Source organism: Eurytemora carolleeae, unplaced genomic scaffold (genome assembly GCF_000591075.1).
Source record: "Eurytemora carolleeae unplaced genomic scaffold, Eaff_2.0 scaffold1031, whole genome shotgun sequence".
Taxonomy (NCBI): Eukaryota; Metazoa; Arthropoda; class Copepoda; order Calanoida; family Temoridae; genus Eurytemora; species Eurytemora carolleeae.
In genome coordinates this window covers 1-9341 of record NW_019396944.1, presented here as the reverse complement: position 1 = coordinate 9341, position 9341 = coordinate 1, and the positions used below count along the sequence as shown (strand labels likewise).

The 9341-nt window shown below is 34.8% G+C and overlaps 1 protein-coding gene across 1 annotated transcript in view; it reads right to left on the bottom strand.

The window, feature by feature from the left end:
- Positions 1-7768, bottom strand: part of LOC111710369 (uncharacterized) — a 14116-nt gene extending 6348 nt beyond the window's left edge. The window contains exons 1-2 of the mRNA XM_023484442.1: positions 7573-7768; positions 3708-3778 (exon numbers count right to left, since the gene is read on the bottom strand). The gene's annotated coding sequence lies outside the window, so the exon portion shown is untranslated. The remainder of the gene's footprint in view (positions 1-3707; positions 3779-7572) is intronic.
- Positions 7769-9341: the final 1573 nt, after the last annotated feature.

The following is a 9341-nucleotide window of genomic DNA, read 5'->3' as shown; positions in this document are numbered from 1 at the left end:
TAATATACAAGATAGGACAAATAACAGGACTAATATACAAGATAAGACATATAACAGGACTTATATACAAGATAGGACAAATAACAGGGCTAATATACAAGATAGGACTAATTAATATACAAGACAGGACAAATAATAGGACTAATATACAAGATAGGACAAATAACAGGACTAATATACAAGATAGGACATATAAGAGGACTTATATACAAGATAGGACAAATAACAGGACTAATATACAAGATAGGACTACTATACAAATTAGGACTAATTAATATACAAGACAGGACAAATAATAGGACTAATATACAAGATAGGACAAATAACAGGACTAATATACAAGATAGGACAAATAACAGGACTAATATACAAGATAGGACATATAAAAGGACTTATATACAAGATAGGACAAATAACAGGACTAATATACAAGATAGGACTACTATACAAGATAGGACTAATTAATATACAAGACAGGACAAATAATAGGACTAATATACAAGATAGGACAAATAACAGGACTAATACACAAGACAGGACAAATAATAGGACTAATATACAAGATAGGACAAATAACAGGACTAATATACAAGGAAGGACAAATAACAGGACTAATATACAAGATAGGACTACTATACAAGATAGTACTAATTAATATACAAGACAGGACAAATTATAGGACTAATATACAAGAAAGGACAAATAACAGGACTAATATATAGGACAGGACAAATAACAGGACTAATATACAAGATAGGACAAATAACAGGACTAATATATAGGACAGGACAAATAACAGGACTAATATATTAGTCCTGTTATTTGTCCTGTCCTATATATTAGTCCTGTTATTTGTCCTTTCTTGTNCAAGGGTACCATTGTGAATCAGACAAAGCTTACAAGGGTACCATTGTGAATCAGACAAAGCTTACAAGGGTACCATTGTGAATCAGACAAAGCTTACAAGGGTACCATTGTGAATCAGACAAAGCTTACAAGGGTACCATTGTGAATCAGACAAAGCTTACAAGGGTACCATTGTGAATCAGACAAAGCTTACAAGGGTACCATTGTGAATCAGACAAAGCTTACAAGGGTACCATTGTGAATCAGACAAAGCTTACAAGGGTACCATTGTGAATCAGACAAAGCTTACAAGGGTACCATTGTGAATCAGACAAAGCTTACAAGGGTACCATTGTGAATCAGACAAAGCTTACAAGGGTACCATTGTGAATCAGACAAAGCTTACAAGGGTACCATTGTGAATCAGACAAAGCTTACAAGGGTACCATTGTGAATCAGACAAAGCTTACAAGGGTACCATTGTGAATCAGACAAAGCTTACAAGGGTACCATTGTGAATCAGACAAAGCTTACAAGGGTACCATTGTGAATCAGACAAAGCTTACAAGGGTACCATTGTGAATCAGACAAAGCTTACAAGGGTACCATTGTGAATCAGACAAAGCTTACAAGGGTACCATTGTGAATCAGACAAAGCTTACAAGGGTACCATTGTGAATCAGACAAAGCTTACAAGGGTACCATTGTGAATCAGACAAAGCTTACAAGGGTACCATTGTGAATCAGACAAAGCTTACAAGGGTACCATTGTGAATCAGACAAAGCTTACAAGGGTACCATTGTGAATCAGACAAAGCTTACAAGGGTACCATTGTGAATCAGACAAAGCTTACAAGGGTACCATTGTGAATCAGACAAAGCTTACAAGGGTACCATTGTGAATCAGACAAAGCTTACAAGGGTACCATTGTGAATCAGACAAAGCTTACAAGGGTACCATTGTGAATCAGACAAAGCTTACAAGGGTACCATTGTGAATCAGACAAAGCTTACAAGGGTACCATTGTGAATCATTTTATCAATCAAATCATTTAGTTGGCACATTCTCTAATTGACAAATTATTTATGTGGCCAACTTTTGAATTAAAAATCATTTTTAAAACTGATCATTTAGTTTGAAAAATTATTAAATTGAGAAATTTTTTTATTAAGAAAAATTTTCATTGAAAGTCTGACTTTTAAAAAATGTTGATATAATGCGTAACAATAAACCCAGCGTAGTATTTACAAATTTACGCAATACCTAAACCTTGACGTTTTTGCGTACATTCAAGAAATACTTTAATTTGTAATTAAAGGGACTTCAGACGGAATGTAAGTTACCCCTCATGTATAAAGTGGCATATTCGATTCACAACAATGCACTTTAAGATTTTAACATGTTTTTTCTCGCTAAATATTTGATTATCCGCAACTGTGGTTTCTCTTTATATGCTCATTTTCAGATTTGTGCAGCAAAACAGAAACGATGAAGGAAACTGTCAGAATTCAACTCTTTTCAAACTAGGAAAACGACGATATCTTCCTGATGGTTCATCAGGTATAGGTTTAAAGGGGACCGCTGCAAATTGGAAAATTCTAAAATTACGTCTTAAAGGGACCCTCCATCCAATTAAAGAGAACCAAACCCAATTCACAACGGTCCAATTTAAAAATAATTTGGAAGATACCTTCGTTTTATTCGATCAAAACCTGTTAAATTCAGACAATCTCCTCCTTTGTTTCAAAATCGAAATGTGCAAGTTGATTTATTGAGAAACCACATATATAAAAATAATCGATCTTTCAAAGAAAAAATTATAGATATCTTACGCATTCTTTATCAGACAAAGGTTATAAAGGTACCATTATAAATCGGACATGCTACTCTATATATGGATGGTTACATGACATCACGCCTGTACAGTTTACAGTCCCTTAACCATGAATATATCATTTATCAATTTTTTAAACCCCTGGACGTTAAAAAAACAAGTTGTACAGCCGAAAAGGGGAATTCAAGCAGTCTTAATACAACTTTAATGCTAAATTTTCACACCATGAAGAGCGAGTTACAAGTTAAAACCCAATTTTAATAACAACAATTTGCATTGAAAGTAAGATTTAAAGATATCCCTAATGATATTTATCTGGTATATTCTGGTATAGTCTGGTATAGTCTGGTTAAACTATGTTCATGGTTTTATGTATGCATGTTAATCTTAGAATTTATTCCATTCATTGTATTTATTTTGTTCGCCGTGCACCGAAACCTAAATTTATATCGAAATGAACAACTTTTAGCAATTAGAGGGACTGTACATGCTTAAGTGATCCTCCACTCAAAAACGGCAATTTCCGATTCACAAAGGTACCCTTAAATATCATCATTTTACTAGGTTTACAGGTGTGTATTTCATACAAAATTCCTAAATGTTTTCCTGCTGTAAAAATGCAGAAGTCACTTTGGTGGAAAAATAACAAGGAACATGACCACACAAAACTTCTGAATCGGGCATTGACATCTTTGCTCGAAGAGTCACTTAAAACTACGCTAACAGTTCCTTTAAATATCATAAACAAATCCGCCCGCCCCCCCCCTGCACATTTCTTATTGGTATTCAGTTTGTCATTATTAAATCCGCAGGTCGGAATTAATGAATTGCGGGAAGAAGCTGAACTAGCTTAGAATAGTTGAACTTATTCTCGAGTTCCAGTTCAACTTCTTGTCTAATTATTCATAAAATCTAACCACGGAAGATAAAAAGCATAAAACCAAAAAAGACCCAAAAACATATTAACTCATCAGATCCATCTGGTGTCAAGTTGTTGAACTAAATGTTTGATTGTGTTGTGTGTACACTAGTTGCCTGATGTCCCGCTACTGTGGTGAGCCCGGGCTGGACCCGCTACATCTCTCCGTGAAAGGGCGCTGAAATAGTTCATGTTAAATAACTGGTCCCACGTAACATTTAAACCGGAGATGGTCAGACACACAGACAGGCAGACAGACAGACAGACGACCAGATAGATTATAGATAGATAGATAGACAGATAGACAGATAGATAGACATACAGACAGATAGATAAACAGATAGATAGAAAGATAAAAATAAATAAAGTGAAATGGATAATTAGACAAATAAATAAATAGGTAGATAGAATAATAAATAAAAATTGATATATAGATAGATTTATGAATCGCTAAAATATTATGGACATTAATGAATAACAGATTATATAAATCTATCTATATATATTATATAAATACATTATCACTCAGTTTGATAGAAAACACTAAACACTAAACACTAAACACTAAACACTGAACACTGAAGTATATACACTGAAACAGCATGTTGCAGATTTGATTTTATAGGCCACATGGATCAAAACTGCTATTAAAAGTTGCAACAATTGTCAAGAATGGATCAACTTTAAAGTGTCGCAACGTCTAGGCCCTTGATTTAACCCAACTAACTTAACTCACACTTGTAAGCTTTTTGTAGCCCAGGACATGTACTTATTAAAATTATAAAGCAGTTATTTAAGAAGTAGTTGGCAAAAATCGTTTGAGCTTGCAACATTTGGACACTGTGAGGCCTCAAACCAAAGAAACATAAATGTTTATTTTGAAACTAAAAATCTGACATGATAGCATTGATTGACAAGTCAATAACAGACACATTTTCCAGATAAAGAGACAAACTAATAGACAGGTTATAGACAAACTAATAGACAGGTTATAGACAAACTAATAGACAGGTTATAGACAGACAACAAGTAATAGTTAAGACAACAAAGGCAATTTACAGGCAAAATACCATCATTAGACAGACAAAAAGATAGACTGGCAAAAGATGTCAAACAGATATTACAGCAGTAGTTTGGCAACAGTGGTAGACAGTGTAGTAGACACCTCTAAAATACGACATCTGTTCTTTTAAAGTGCTTGAAGCAATCTGTGCTATCAATAGGTGCTTTTTTATGGTATTTAAAATAGATAACTAGATAGATAGATGGATAGATGGATAGATGGATAGATGGATAGATGGATAGATGGATAGATGGATAGATGGATAGATGGATAGATGGATAGATGGATAGATGGATAGATGGATAGATGGATAGATGGATAGATGGATAGATGGATAGATGGATAGATGGATAGATGGATAGATGGATAGATGGATAGATGGATAGATGGATAGATGGATAGATGGATAGATGGATAGATGGATAGATGGATAGATGGATAGATGGATAGATGGATAGNCAGGGAATTTTAGTAGGTCTGGTTCCAAGATAAATGATAAGAAAGGAAGGAACCCGTTTTATAATATTTATCTAAGGTCGATACTAGATTTTACATTTGTTTTGACTGGTCATATCCTGGACCCCCCCCCCCTTCTATGTCCATGCGCATTCCCAACTAAAAAATGTTATTTTGTGAAAGAAATTATCGGAAATCATTCCTATTGTGTAATCAAATCTTGGTGTTATATAAATCTCTGGGCCACAAGTTGAACCCTGTGGAGTACCAAAAGAAAACTAAAAACGAACAAATTGAAATCTTGTCCTAGAAAAAAAAGTAAAAAAAGAATTAAAAGAATTCATTTATAATAAATAGACATTTTTTTAAAATTTAAACTTTTTTAAATTCTTATTAAAAGAAAAGCGTCGTACTCTGTCAGAGTAAAAATTTAGACTAAGTAGCCTTCAGTAGTTAAATAAGCTATTGTTCTGTCAACTTATACCCTCCGGGGAGCATAGGTAAATAGAAAGATAGATAGGCAAGTAATGACCTTTTTAAACTAATTTATCAATCCGTGTAATGGCTGCCATGTTTACAATTGTTTAGTTAGGTTTTTTGCTTTATTGTTCTGTTTTTAGTTGAAATGTTGTAGATTTTGAATGCCTGTGACCTTAAACAAAGTTTAATTGAACTTAATTGTCTTTAAATTAGTCTTTAACCCCCNCATCTCTCTCCATCTCTCTCCATCTCTCTCCATCTCTCTCCATCTCTCTCCATCTCTCTCCATCTCTCTCCATCTCTCTCCATCTCTCTCCATCTCTCTCCATCTCTCTCCATCTCTCTCCATCTCTCTCCATCTCTCTCCATCTCTCTCCATCTCTCTCCATCTCTCTCCATCTCTCTCCATCTCTCTCCATCTCTCTCCATCTCTCTCCATCTCTCTCCATCTCTCTCCATCTCTCTCCATCTCTCTCCATCTCTCTCCATCTCTCTCCATCTCTCTCCATCTCTCTCCATCTCTCTCCATCTCTCTCCATCTCTCTCCATCTCTCTCCATCTCTCTCCATCTCTCTCCATCTCTCTCCATCTCTCTCCATCTCTCTCCATCTCTCTCCATCTCTCTCCATCTCTCTCCATCTCTCTCCATCTCTCTCCATCTCTCTCCATCTCTCTCCATCTCTCTCCATCTCTCTCCATCTCTCTCCATCTCTCTCCATCTCTCTCCATCTCTCTCCATCTCTCTCCATCTCTCTCCATCTCTCTCCATCTCTCTCCATCTCTCTCCATCTCTCTCCATCTCTCTCCATCTCTCTCCATCTCTCTCCATCTCTCTCCATCTCTCTCCATCTCTCTCCATCTCTCTCCATCTCTCTCCATCTATCTCCATCTCTCTCCATCTATGTCCATCTCTGTCCATTTTCAAGAATTTAACCGAAGAATAAGAATACGAATTCTACCCATGTTAGCTGTGCGCATCGCCTTTTTTGCTGTAACATTGGCGCATACAAAGAATACGCATATTTTAGGTGTATATATGAATGTATGCGTATAAATACGCCAATTAAAAATTCAAACACATACATTTTCATAAGATATGTACATTTAAACCTGTCAACATAAGCATTACTATTCATTCGAGATAACAGCCAATTTAATTCATTCACTCCACAAGTCATGTACACTTCCATTAATTCCAGCAAACATACAAACTCCATTTACTCCACTAGTCAAAATACTTCCATTCGTTCCACCAGCCATACATAGTTCTACTCATTCCACTAGTCATAATACTTCCATTAATTCTACCAGTCATATTTAATTCCATTCATACCACCAGTCATAATATGTCCATTGATTCCACCAGTCAGACATACTTCCATTCGTTCCACTAGTCATAATACTTCCATTCATTCCACTTGTCATATATATACTTCCATTCATTCCACCAGTCTTACATACATTTTTATTCATTCCACTAGTCATAATACTTCCATTAATTCGACCAGTCATATTTAATTCCATACATTCCACCAGTCATACATACCTCCATTTATTCCACTAGTCATAATACTTCCGTTCATTCCACTAGTCATATATATACTTCCATTCATTCCACCAGTCATAATGCTTCCATTAATTCTAACAGTCATACTGCCAGTGCCATTCATTACATCAGTCATATATACTTCCATTCGTATAGTTATAAATATTATATACGTCCATGCATTCCACCAGTTATTTCACTATAGTTATTAACATCATTCCATTCATTCCACTTCCACAAGTTATTAATATCAGCTTCCATTCATTCCACTACTTATTGATATCATTCCATTCATTCGACATTCGACTAGATTTTCATGTATTGATTCCAATTGTCCGTCCTAATATACGAATTTTGGTTAAAGTAAAATCTTCCCGTGGCCCATCTTAATATAGGAAATATCATTTGATTTTAAAAAAATGGTCACCTTTATAGCTTCTGAAAAAGATTGATTCACTTTTTATAACTTCGATTAGTTTTATTCTATTTAAACACTTCAAAATAAAAAGCGTCGGATTTAACACTGAAAAGTTTACAGTTAACCGGTTTTCCCAGAGTACACTTTGAAGCGGGGTTACGCAGTTTGTGCGTAAACTCTGCTCTGTCCTGCGTACACTAGCAGACTGACCACTCACTTTATAAACAAATTATAGGCACACACACACACACTCCCTCTTACGAACACACACTTATATCAACAATCAACAAAAACACACAATAATACACATTTATCTTATAAAAAAGTTGAGTTAAGTTTTATTAATTTGTTTGGTCGGGTATTAATATTATACATTTTTATATTTAAGATTTTCAGGCTTTCAGGATAATTGAGACAACATATAGTTGGTATAGCTGGTATAGTTGGTATAGTTGGTATAGTTGGTATAGTTGGTATAGTTGGTATAGTTGGTATAGTTGGTATAGTTGGTATAGTTGGTATAGTTGGTATAGTTGGTATAGTTGGTATAGTTGGTATAGTTGGTATAGTTGGTATAGTTGGTATAGTTGGTATAGTTGGTATAGTTGGTATAGTTGGTATAGTTGGTATAGTTGGTATAGTTGGTATAGTTGGTATAGTTGGTATAGTTGGTATAGTTGGTATAGTTGGTATAGTTGGTATAGTTGGTATAGTTGGTATAGTTGGTANCTGAACACTGAACACTGAACACTGAACACTGAACACTGAACACTGAACACTGAACACTGAACACTGAACACTGAACACTGAACACTAAACACTAAACACTAAACACTAAACACTAAACACTAAACACTAAACACTGAACACTGAACACTGAACAGACATTGAACAATAAACAAGTATATATGCATTTATGCACTAAAACATCATGCTGCAGATTTGCTTAAATAGGCCACATAGATCCAGACTGCTATTAAAATTTGCAACAATTGTCAAGACTGGATCAACTGTTAAGTGTCGCAACGTCTAGGTCCTTGATTTAACCCAACTAACTTAACTCACACTTGTAAGCTTTTTGTAGCCCAGGACATGTACTTATTAAAACTATAAAGCAGATATCTATAACTTTAGTTTTTAAGAAGTAATTGGCAGAAATGGTTTTAGCTTGCAACATTTGGATCACTGTGAGGCCTCAAACTAAAGAAACATAAATGTTTATTTTGAAACTAAAAATCTGACATGATAGCATTGATTGACAAGTCAATAACAGACACATTTTCCAGATAAAGAGACAAACTAATAGACAGGTTATAGACAAACTAATAGACAGGTTATAGACAAACTAATAGACAGGTTATAGACAGACAACAAGTAATAGTTAAGACAACAAAGGCAATTTACAGGCAAAATACCATCATTTGAAAGACAAAAGATAGACTGGCAAAATATGTCAAACAGATATTACAGCAGTAGTTTGGCAACAGTGGTAGACAGTGTAGTAGACACCTCTAAAATACGACATCTGTTCTTTTAAAGTGCTTGAAGCAATCTGTGCTATCAATAGGTGCTTTTTTATGGTATTTAAAATAGATAACTAGATAGATAGATGGATAGATGGATAGATGGATAGATGGATAGATGGATAGATGGATAGATGGATAGATGGATAGATGGATAGATGGATAGATAATCTTGACACATCTAAATATCTTCAAGTAATACAGAAAAAAATTGCATGTAATTACCAAGCCACACTTCGTCGAACTCTTGCTTTA